The sequence below is a fragment of the Mirounga angustirostris genome, unplaced genomic scaffold (genome assembly GCF_029215605.1).
Source record: "Mirounga angustirostris isolate CCGP_5_RB_7025 unplaced genomic scaffold, mMirAng1.0.hap1 SCAF_6, whole genome shotgun sequence".
Classification (NCBI taxonomy): Eukaryota; Metazoa; Chordata; class Mammalia; order Carnivora; family Phocidae; genus Mirounga; species Mirounga angustirostris.
Genome location: NW_026991714.1, coordinates 134,205,573 through 134,217,311, shown reverse-complemented (window position 1 = coordinate 134,217,311; position 11,739 = coordinate 134,205,573). Strand labels below are relative to the sequence as shown.

General features: G+C 35.8%; 1 pseudogene; it reads right to left on the bottom strand.

Moving 5' to 3' along the window:
- Positions 1-10,994: 10,994 nt before the first annotated feature.
- Positions 10,995-11,479, bottom strand: LOC123845554 (calmodulin-like; annotated as a pseudogene).
- Between the last annotated feature and the right edge of the window lie 260 nt (positions 11,480-11,739).

The following is an 11,739-nucleotide window of genomic DNA, read 5'->3' as shown; positions in this document are numbered from 1 at the left end:
CAGGATTGCTTTGGTTATTCAGCGTCTTCTGTGTTCCGTACAGATTTTAAGGTTATTTGTTCTAGTTTTGTGAAAAATAATGTTGGTATTTTGATAGGGATTACATTGAATATGTAGATTGCTTTGGGGAGTACGGACATTTTGACAATATTAATTCTTCCAATCCATGAACATGGAATAGCTTTCTATTTGTCTTCAATTTCTTTCATCAGTGTTGTATAGTTTTCAGAGTACGGTCTTTTACCTCTTTACGTTTATTCATAGGTTTTTGTTTTTTTTTTTAATTTCTCCTTCTGAGACTTTGTTGTCAGTATAGTTCTTCTTTGAAAAAGAGATGGGTCTCTATTTTGTAGCTCCACATACAGTCAATTACTGGGTTTAATAAAATGCAGGGACACCTGGGTGGCTCAGTCGATTAAGCGTCTGCCTTTGGCTCAGATCATGATCCCAGGGTGCTGGGATCGAGTCCCACATCAGGCTCCTTGCTCAGTGGGGAGCCTGCTTCTCCCTCTGCCTGCCTCTCTCCCTGCTTGTGCTCTGTCTCTCTCTGACAGATAAATAAATAAAATCTTAAAAAAAATTATAAAATGCAATAATGTGCTTCTAAATCATTTAAAATAAAATAGATAAATATAAACATAAATATTCATAAATTATTATTTAAGTGCATTAAATTTACATAGCAATGAAAGCTGAAATTTATGAAAGGCTATTTTCTGTTCATGCTAATGTGCTTAATTCCAATCATGTTTTATGGATGAGATCCCTGGACAAAGGGGCCTACATTTCTTCATCTGAGAACACATGATTCCTATCTTCATGCAGACCTCACAGGATTAAATTACAAACTGACATTACATTTTTCTTTCATTTATTTTCATGATCATAAGGAGAAGGTTGATTTTAAGTTTCTCAAGTCAAGTGGAAGTTTATCATATTATTTAGCACAGCCAGTTTATTGGGCTACATTAATCCCTCAGGGAATAATTAATATCCATAATGTGCCCCCCTCAAACTGAGATTTAACCTCCAACCTCCAGTTCATAATAATATTGCATCCTCATTTTTGCTTTTCCTGCTTTTCCTACCCTATTCTTGTGAACTTGACCAATAACTTGACTTTTCTGAAGATCAGTTTCTTCAACCACTAAAAAAATGGCTATAATGCCAATGTTTACAAAAATCCTATGGTCATTAAATAGCATGGTGGTCTTCCTGTATCTCTGCCATATCTGCTACTTTTCTTGACACTATTACTTATTTCCAGGGAGGGCCAACTATAGGTGTTTGTAGTCTTGTAAAGTGACCTTTATGATGGGACAAGTACAGCCTCACACAAGAGGCTAAGAGCAAATTTAGGGAGTTGGAGTGTGGGACAGGGGATTAATGAAAAAAAAAAATACATGTCAATGAACAAGTCCTATACAAGATAGCAACCAATGGGGAGAGTAATCATTATGTTAGTACTACTGAAAGTATGGCCCCCAGACCATAAGATGCACACCTCGGGTGATTGTTAAACATTGAGATTCCTTGTTCTCATTCAAGGCACCCTGAGTCAGAACCTGGGGTGGGCTGGGGGTGGCTAGACTTGAAAACCAACTTTTTATTTTATTTTTTTGATAAGCTCTGAGAGTGATCCTGTAGGACATAGAAATTTGAGAATCAGTGGCCTAAGATTTATCTATCACTGTGGTACATTTGAAGATAATACAAATATGTGATATTTCAGCTGCTACCTGTCATGAATTTTTACTTTAGAGATCGTAATTGGATAATCTCCATTTCCAGCCCCCCTCACTTCTATACCCACAAGTGCACTTGGATAAGATGAGCAGGGTTAGCTCTGGCTTCTCCCACAAGACCTGGGATAGTAGAAAACACAGCCTTGATACAAAAGCAAGTATTCCTAAAACCACTTTGAATCTTTTTGACAAATAGGCCATTTCTTATAAACAAAATAGATAAACCTCAAAACCAAATATATTTTAGAAGCCTCAGTCTTCTGATTCTCTGATCTGTGGGCATCCTGCTTGAACATTGTTAATCAGTGCTACATTATTGACTTTTTTTTTTTTTTTTTTGCTTTGGATAAGAAACATGCAGCAAAAGTGTCCATAAATTCAACTCGAACCCTTCAGAGTCAGGAGTAAAATCCTTTTGCAAACCAAAAAGTGAGAGTTGCTCTTTTTTTTTTTTTTTGATGATGATTCTAGTATTATACTGAAGCTGAGGGAAAAGTCTCCATTTTCACATTGACTATGTGTTTTTTGTTGCTATGTGTTTAAAACACAGCATCATATAAAAAACACACTCTTCCTATGTAGAATCTGATGTACTATTGTGGGAAAGCAAAAATTGTGGCAGAACTGTCATGCTTGGTTCTGTAAAATAATAACGTCTGATAATATTCCTCACTAAACTTTTGCTTTTCTTTCTTTGGTTTGTCTTTTTTTTTCTTTTATTTCTTTGTGTTATTTTTTTTTCTTGATGAAGATAGAGATTTTTTTGTGCCATTTGGATACAGATTTAAAGCAATGGAGTTGCTGTTTCTGAAAAATAGATTGGATGCATAGGTTGGTTGACTCTTTGCCCCTCTTTTTTTTTTTTAATGTCTCTCTGATTCTATAATCTATTGTTTTTAGAGAATTTAATATGCATCAGGCCCTGGAGTAAATACTTAACATACATGTCCTTTTATTGCACAACAGCCCAGTGGGGTATGTATATGTGAATATGGAAATGCTGAATGAATTGATCAGTTCCCCTAGCTAGAATAGCAAAAGTAAGTTCATTCATTAATTCATTTCCCAGACATTTATAGAGCACTTATTGTATGCTATTATTTTAGGTACTGGGGATATAGTAGTGGACAAAACAGAAACAGTCTCTGTCTTCTCAGAGTCTATACCCTGTGGGGAAGAAAAATAGCGTTTCAATAAAACAAGATAAATATAATAAAGGGCTGTGGAAAGAGTAACAGGATAAAGAGAGGGTGTAGAGTGGACCTATTTGGATGTAGTGGTCAAGGAAGGCCTTTCTGTGCACCTGACTTGTTGAATATGAATGAAGTAAGGGAGTAAACCATGGGGACATATAGAGAGTGAAATTTATCAACATGGCATAGAGTGTCCTATAGGAGGTGGCCCTGGCACCCTCTGAAGTCCCACACTCTTCCTCTGTCTCCTCAAGCTCCAACCCAGCTTGAACATCTCCTGTTCTGCAATGAGCTCTGTGCTTCTTATTTCAGGGTTATCATTCATGTTCATCCCACTTTCTTCTGCTTGAATATCCCCCACCCAAATTCTTTAGGTTGCAATATTTTCCTATTGCTGGACATGCTTTCAAATATTTACCACAATTAGAACAATAGAAAAGATGGAAGTAGGACTCTTTTTCTGCATGGCAGACTGGAAGAGCAATGGGTGGGGGGAGGGGAATGATGTGAGTTGCTAAGGGTCTACTACAGCTATTTGTAGATGTTATGTTCTAGTCAGTAATTGGTTACACATTTATACTGATCTTACTTTAGTGGAAGAAATGTAGTATTTGTTTTTGATGGTCTCTAAATCTAGAATCAAAGCACTGTCCTGTTATGTCAAACTATGTTTCACTCATTTCTGTATGTGTTCTTGTGTTTTTGTTTGGTCAGCATTGATTTATGAGAAAACATTTTTAAAATATCAGGGCTCTGCCCAGTTATGTGTAATTTCTCATAATCTGTATGGAACAATTGCTCTCTATTATTTATCTATTTATCAATTTATTTATTGGGGAGGGAAGGGCAGAGGGAGAGGGAAAGAGAGAATCTTAGGCATTCTGTTGAGAGAATCTTTACACAGCGTGGAGACTGATGTGGTGCTCAGTCTCACGACCCTGAGTTCATGACTTGAGCTAAAACCAAGAGTTAGATGTTTAACTTACTGAGCCACCCAGGTGCCCCTCACATTTAGTATTTAAAACTTGATTGAATCAGCTAACGATTTTGACTCTGTCACCTCTCAGGTTGATATTTCTCTAGCTGAAGTTGTATTTTCACTCTTTCCCTCTGTACTAAATCTCTCTTGGTCTTGTGACTGGCATCTTGAGAATATTTTTTTCAATCTGGTAAGCAGGAAAGAGCACTAGAGTGTAACTCAGGAGACAAGATCTCTGTTTCTTTATTCCCATCTTGCCATATAACTTTGGGAGAGATCCATATGTTTTTGAACCTCAAGTTCTTTATCTGAATAATGAGATAATAAACCTGATGTTTATTCAAATAATTCAAAGTTATTATTATGTTTCACTAGACTAATAATTGTGAAAGATGATTTCATTATTTTGTAGATTTGAGTGTCATTCCTTCTTAACTTTAATTCTTCTCTGTAGCTTTTTTATTATTGGTATCATTGTTAATATCATCACTAAAGTAATATGTGTATGTAAAAAACAAATCCAGTATTACCAAAAGCTCCACAATGAAAAGTTCCCACTCCACTGAACCCCAGATATAATCTCATTAATCTCTTACCCCGGATATAACCAATTTTAATAATTTTCTTTTATTTTTGTATGTTTATTTCATGGTGTTTCAGTAATATTTTTCTAAATCTGTCTTGATTAATTCACTTTATTCATTCATTCTAATTATATTCTATAATTTTTCCCATATCCCTTTTTCAAAATGTCCCTTTTCTCTCTATATCAAACATAAAGAAACTGAGTCTGAAGAAATACATATTTTCTTTCATTTCTAATTTCCAGGTATCCTGTCCAGGAACAGCATGCTCTGAGGCCAAAGGGCAGCCTGCTGCTCTCAGTAACTTTGGGTCCCTGAGAGAATGCTTTCATTTTGGTTGTTTATCCTATTGTTGGGGAAAAAAAGGAAAAAAAAAAAAACACAGAACATTTTGACAAAATATATCCCCAAATTATGAGAAACGTGCTGCCCTATTTAGTCACAGTTTAATGGTTTTTGAGCTGTAGTGAGTTTGAGTCTTCTTTGACTTAATTTTTTTTCCTTTATGTACCTTTACTTAACAATATTAACATGCATAATTGGACTTGAACTTTTGCAACTGTCATAATAAATGAAATGAAACACAAATTTCATTATCTTTCCTGTTGCTCTGGGTTTGTTTTACAAACCAATTATTCACAAAATGAGGCATTTCACTTTTTGCTTTAGGGCTGTGGATAAAGATAGCATAAATCAATGCCTCATTCTCACCTGGAATTGCATAGGAAGAGGGTCCCTCAAGAGGATTAGAATTATTTTTTGGGGGAAAAAAGACATTTCTCACAAGGAGAAATGAAAACGTGGCTTAAGTTATGCAAGAAAAGATTCAGGGGAATTTAATGATCAGTGTGGAGAAAGTAAGATATCCCTGTTTACAGAAGATTACAAAAGAAATAAATAAAGAAATAAATATTTCACCTGGGTGAAGTAAAAAAAAAAAATACGGAGGCACAGAATTTAATTCACAAGAGGAATGGTTAGCAAAAACAACTCCATCAGATTAAAAGAATAATTTAAGATAAAATATTAATTAAGGGAGAAATTAGCTGGTGTAAATCTGTCTCTTCAGCTACCTGTTAAAAAACTGCTTTTGTAATAAGGATTTCATTTCTCTAGGATTTTATAAAGAATGTTGATAGAAAATTACAATGTTATGCACAAGAGGAAGCATATAATATGAAAATAATGCTCTTTCTTGACTAGTTTTTATTTTCAATATGCTTTGATATTTGTCACCCAATTTGAATTTCGTGACAACTTCATGAAATAGGCAGATACAAGCGTCCATATAGTAGATGAGTAAAAACAGCTTCACAGAATGAATAGATTGTCCATGGTGAATCCGCAGCTAACCCTGGACTAGAATGACTTTTTTTTTTTTAATTTCTAATCTTTATGCTATTTTACAAGAAATGAAGCTCTAGATGAAGCTAGAAAAACAGCATCATATTTTTTTCATTCATCATCCTTTATCCTTCTTAAAATTGAAATTTCATTTCTCCAAGAAGTTCTTTATAAATTTCCTTATTTTGTCATTACATCTCCCATAACTGATGAGAAGATTCTGGGTCACCTTATTTTCCTGTATTGATTATCTAGTTTTGTCTTTTCCTGTTCTTTCTTTTTCCTTCTTTCTTTCCTGTAGGTTGTGAGCACTACTAAAGCAGGAATGAGGGAGGCAATGTAACTTACGTATTTAGAACTTGGACACATAATTCAATCAGATTTAGAATCAAATCGCATTCTGACACTTTACATGGATGACTTTCAATAACTTACATAAACACTAAACTTCATGTTCCTATAAAACAATACCTACCTATAACTGGCATTTGATACTTAAAATTCCCCATCCATTACTCATTTCTGGTGAGGCTGCCAATCATGGGACTCCACACTTTATGGCCTTAAAGGTTAAATATATGACTTGGACTGGCCAATAAGGGAGCTTTATTCTCTTGGCTATGGTAATTGGTTAATATATAGATACATGATCCAATCAATGTCAATCAAGACACTATCTTGAAACTTGCTTGAAAATGCAAGGGTGATTCTCCTTGATAATTATAAATATCCACTTTCTCTGCCATATGGAGGAATCCATTCTTAGCATGAGAGAACTGGTCAAAACATAGAGAAGTGGTTAAAGAAAAAGAGTAGGTGTTATGTATATAATGCCTGATCCATTTTCACCCACTCTTTCCAGTGCCTTGAAATGATAAAATCTCTTAATTACCTTTGTTATGATTTTATTTCACATAATTTAGTTGAATTCAGTTTTTGTTTTCACTTGAAGGATCCTGACTAAAGCATTATGTTGTGAAGTTGTGGTGGAAATTGAATGAAGTACCATGTAAAGTGCTATCCATAATGCCTGGCACATGGTAGGCATGCAGTTGATGTTAGCTAAAAAGATAACTATAAAATTATTGATAAAGATGATACATTTTTTTTTGTTTTTATTTTTTAAAAACTTTCAGGACAACATCCTGTATGTGGGAGGTTCTCATTCATTGATGTTTGGATGACTTGCTTCCCTTTCTTTGTACAATGAGAGAAATATAATGAGAGAAATGATGAGCTAGAATGGAACTTTGGATCACTTGTATAAAATGTCTTTATATTTTGTCAAATATAACTATTTCTGATTACTTTAGTTCATTCTTATGGTGGACAATTTAGTATGTCAAAATCACAGGACACTATATTAATACAAAAAGGCAACTGCTTCCCTACATAAGAGTAATGAACATTTGGAATTTGAAATAACATTTAAAACAATACTAAAAATAAAGTAGTACTTATATATAGAATTTTATTAGATTTATATCTAACAGAATCTTCATGCAGAAACTATAAAATTCTGATAAAGTTGATCTAAATAAATGGAAAGATATCTATGTTCAATATTGTTAAGATGATAATTATTCCAAATTTAATCTACAGAGTTTACATAATGGCAATAAAAATTCCAGCATTCTATTTTGTAGATAAAAGCAAACTGATTCTAATGTTTATAGGAAAGACAAAAGACTTGTAATAGCCAACACAATACTAGAAAATAAAAAGTTTGAGGACACTACCCAATTTCATGATTAATTTTAAAGTGATAGAAATGAAAAAAAAAAAGCATATTAGGTGCAAAATAGACACACAGTCAAAGGGACAGAAAAGAAAACTCCAAAATAGAGCCACAGATAGAGTCCACTGATCTTTGACAAAAAGGCAAAGACAATTTCATGAAGAAAGAACCAGGTTTCTTTACAGAAATGTCTGAGTCTAGGATTGTGTCAGGGTATATCCAAGATAAGGCTGGCACATCTTACGGTGCCAGAAGAAAATATATTATTCAAAAAGAAAAACAATGGATGGGAATATGTCAAAAGAACACAGAGCCAAATGTGAACAAGCTTCCAGAGTCCAAAGTTGGAAGAATTTGAACAATAAAATAAAGTTGTATGGATTATAACCCAAAATATGAAGTATTATCCATAATGAAATAATGAAATAATCCATGAAATCCATGAAATGGATGAATAATTGAAGGAGAATAGGCAAATAATAATGTGGCTAGTATGCATTGAGTACAGCTTAAAATAGGCACAACGGTAGTGTGAATTAATTTAATTCTTATATAATCTTGAAATAATTTACTATAATAATTTTCAAGTGAATGAGTTTTAGAAAAGTCAAGGAGCTAGAAAGATCAATATCATACAGTGATTTTCACATTTGACATTCAAAATAGGGTGCTTTTATCCTTAACCACCATTATTTCTTGTCTTCCTATTCATACAAAATAAGGTAAATAACTATAGTATACTCTGGGATTATCAGTAACAGATTCTGGGTGGTGGGTTTCAATTTTTACTCATTTTCACAAAATAAGTGGATGATTGGGTAAAATCCACGAGACCAATATTTTCTTGAATTTCTCCAACAAATCTATGGTTCTGTGGCATGAGTCAGTAGTTGAAAATCCATATTTTTATTGAAGAGCATGGTGTTCTGTAGGCTTAACTGGGCCCCACCTTATGTCTCAAATATGTATGGAAATGGATGCTCAGCCTGTTTCAGCTGTGGATCAATATTTGACCCAGTGTGTCTGATAATAATAATTTTATTATGTTAATGATTTATTATTTTAATAATTTCTAGGAAAATCTGTCTTTTCTTATCAAAAATGGTTTTGTTAATATTATTGTGCTAACATGCCATTTATTAGAGTGTCAGTTATTCAGGAGAGAGGTTTTAAAAAAAACAGTATATTCTCTTCACTCTCTTCCAGATAGCTTCATAATTGGTATATTATTTTTACAGGTGTTGTAAAGAAAACTTCAGGATGCAAGCCAACAAAACACCAAAGAAGGTAATAAAAGTGGCTTTTTCATTGAGTATTCAATATATAAAAACAAATCTATATCAACTACAGGTATGGCGACTAGAGTCAAGCATATTGTGCATGTATAAACTGCATGTCAATTTTTTGGGATAAAACTGGATCATTTTGCTTTTTGAGAGGTGGGGAAGGTCTTTGGAAATAAATTTAGTAATAGCCACAGATCAAATGTTCTTTTAATTTCACTTTCAGAAGATTCATATAATTAAATTCTCTTGCATTTTTATACTATCTCATGGTTTTGAAATTGACTATCATTCTGGGAAGAAAGTCTGACAGGTACCCTTACCCTGAGAATCATGTTAAGGAAGATGAAGTTTGGAAAAGTAAAATGATTTATTATAATGTCATTCAGCTCTTCAATGGACAATGAATTCAGCCTTCTGACTCCCAATCTGATCTTCTATATATTATTCTGGTACCACAGAGTATTCTGGACACAGGATCTCTGATATAGTTGCAGATTAAAAATGTTCCACTTCTTTAGAGTATCATTTCCAACACCCAAGCCTGTAAGAATTCAAAAGATTGATCTCATATGATTTTTTTTTAAATTTTTTAAATTCTTTTTGTATTTGGCTCCAACACACTTTGTTTTCATGAAAGGAAGCAAGGATAGTTTTCACTGGAAAATTCTTAATTTTAGAATTTGAGATGGACCATAAAGGCCATGAAATTCAACAACCCATCCCAACTAAAAATATTCTCTCCACCCTTCCTGGAAAATGCATTTTTCTGATTTTGACACAAAATTTCTAAAAAATGAGGTGATATATTTTCATTTTTGCGATTTCTGAGTTTAAGACATTGTGTTAAATGGAGTCAGTATCTGTTTCCCTCCACTTGTGATCGGTCTCAAGTTTGTCATGTGCATGAGCAGATCTGTTTGTCTGCGGCAGAATAGTTTATTTAATTGGTCTAATATTTCACGTTGACTCAGTGAAACTTCAGCTATTGATACTGCCATCTTATCTCTGCTAGATTTATTTTTTTTTTAAGTTAATGGTCTTTTTTTATTGGAGTAAAAAAAAAAAAGACTAGCATTTACAACTTGGAATGGACGTAAATTGTAATTTCTTGATCAGTAATGTTGATGCTTGTGCTGAAATCCACAGCCACAACCTACTCTGCCGGCTCCAAGTCATGGTTCAGAAGGTTTTAAAAACAGAGAGTCCCAAGATGCTCCCTTGGTAAAGGTTTTTAAAAAAAAAAAAAAAAATGTGTGTGAATGGTGACAGCCTGACACCCATTTTGCTCTAAGACAACATGGGACAACGCTAAACCAACACACACATCATGCCACCAGGATGAGTGTCATGGTCACCATGGGTGGGGGTGCCCGGAAGTACGAGAGGGCCATCCTGCTAAGTGGGGCTGCGTCTAACAGTTTATCCTTCACCCATTTTTCTGCACAGCATCCTGAGGTAAACCAATTTTAAATGTTTTGTTTTCAGTAAACCAGCTATGACAATTTATACTAACAAATTGAACTAGAACCCATTTGAAGAAGTTTTAAATTTGTTTTTTTTTCCATTTTTTGTTTTTAATACAAATGCCTGACTGTGCTCAATTGTCAAGCTGCATGCATGAAAAACTGGCCAGCCCAAACAGTGTATTGATCATGAGCATGAGCAAATGGAACTGCAAGGAATCCATTAGGTGCTTCCTTATCATTAAGGTAGTACAAGTATTTATATCGTAAAACTGATGTGTAGCTTGATCTTTAGGGGACAGGACCACCAACCAATACATGCAGATTTTGTGCGTGTGGACAGAAGGTACTTTTGACATTTAGTTTTGCTATATAGAAACTGGGTGGCTCAGTCGTTAAGCGTCTGCCTTCGGCTCAGGTCATGGTCCCGGGGTCCTGGGATCAAGCCCCACATCTGGCTCCCTGCTCGGCGGGAAGCCTGCTTCTCCCTCTCCCACTCCCCCTGCTTGTGTCCCCTCTCTCGCTGTGTCTCTCTCTGTCAGATAAATAAAATCTTTAAAATAAAATAAAATAAAATATTTTTTTTTTTTTTTTTGCAAGAGGTAAGTAAAAGATTCAATTTGATTCTTCCAGAATTGGGGGAAGGAGTTGAAAATAGGCCTTCATTTTGCAGTCATCGTCCGTACGAATTCTTCATAGTTGACCTGCCCATCTCCATCAGTATCTGCTTCTCTGATCACCTCATCTACTTCTTCATCTGTTAGTTTTGCTCCTAAGTTGGCCATGACGTGACGTAGCTCCGCCGCGCTGACGTAACCGTTGCCACCTTGTCGAAGACTCGGAAGGCCTCGCGGATTTCTTCTTCACTGTCTGTATCTTTCACTTTTCTAGCCATCCTAGTCAAAAATTCTGGGAAGTCGATGGTGCCATTTCCGTCAGCAGCCACCTCGTTGATCACATCCTGCACCTCGGCTTCTGTTGGGTTCTGACCCAGTGACCTCGTGACGGTTCCAAGTTCCTTTGTTGCGATGGCTCCATCGCCATCTTCGTCAAATGGGGAGAGAGCTTCCTTGAGCTCAGCAGTCTGCTGTTCGGTCAGCCGATCAGCCATGGTGCGAGCGAAGGGAAGAAGAGCAGACGGAGCGAGGGCGGCGGCAGCAGCGCAGGGGCTGGGACGGCGGGGGCGCCTCGGCCGCTGCGGCCGCTGCTTCTGCGAAGGCGCGATGTGCGCTCAGCGCTGCGCCGCCGCCGCCGCCGCCCGAGTGCGAGCAACGGCGCCGCGCCCGCGAGGCTCCCACCACCGCCGCCCTCTGCGAGATGTATTTTTAACTAAAAAGTTACATCGATCCTGTAATCCATCACCACATGAACAGTGTCCAGATTTCTCGTCAGGCTGGTCCTTTTCAG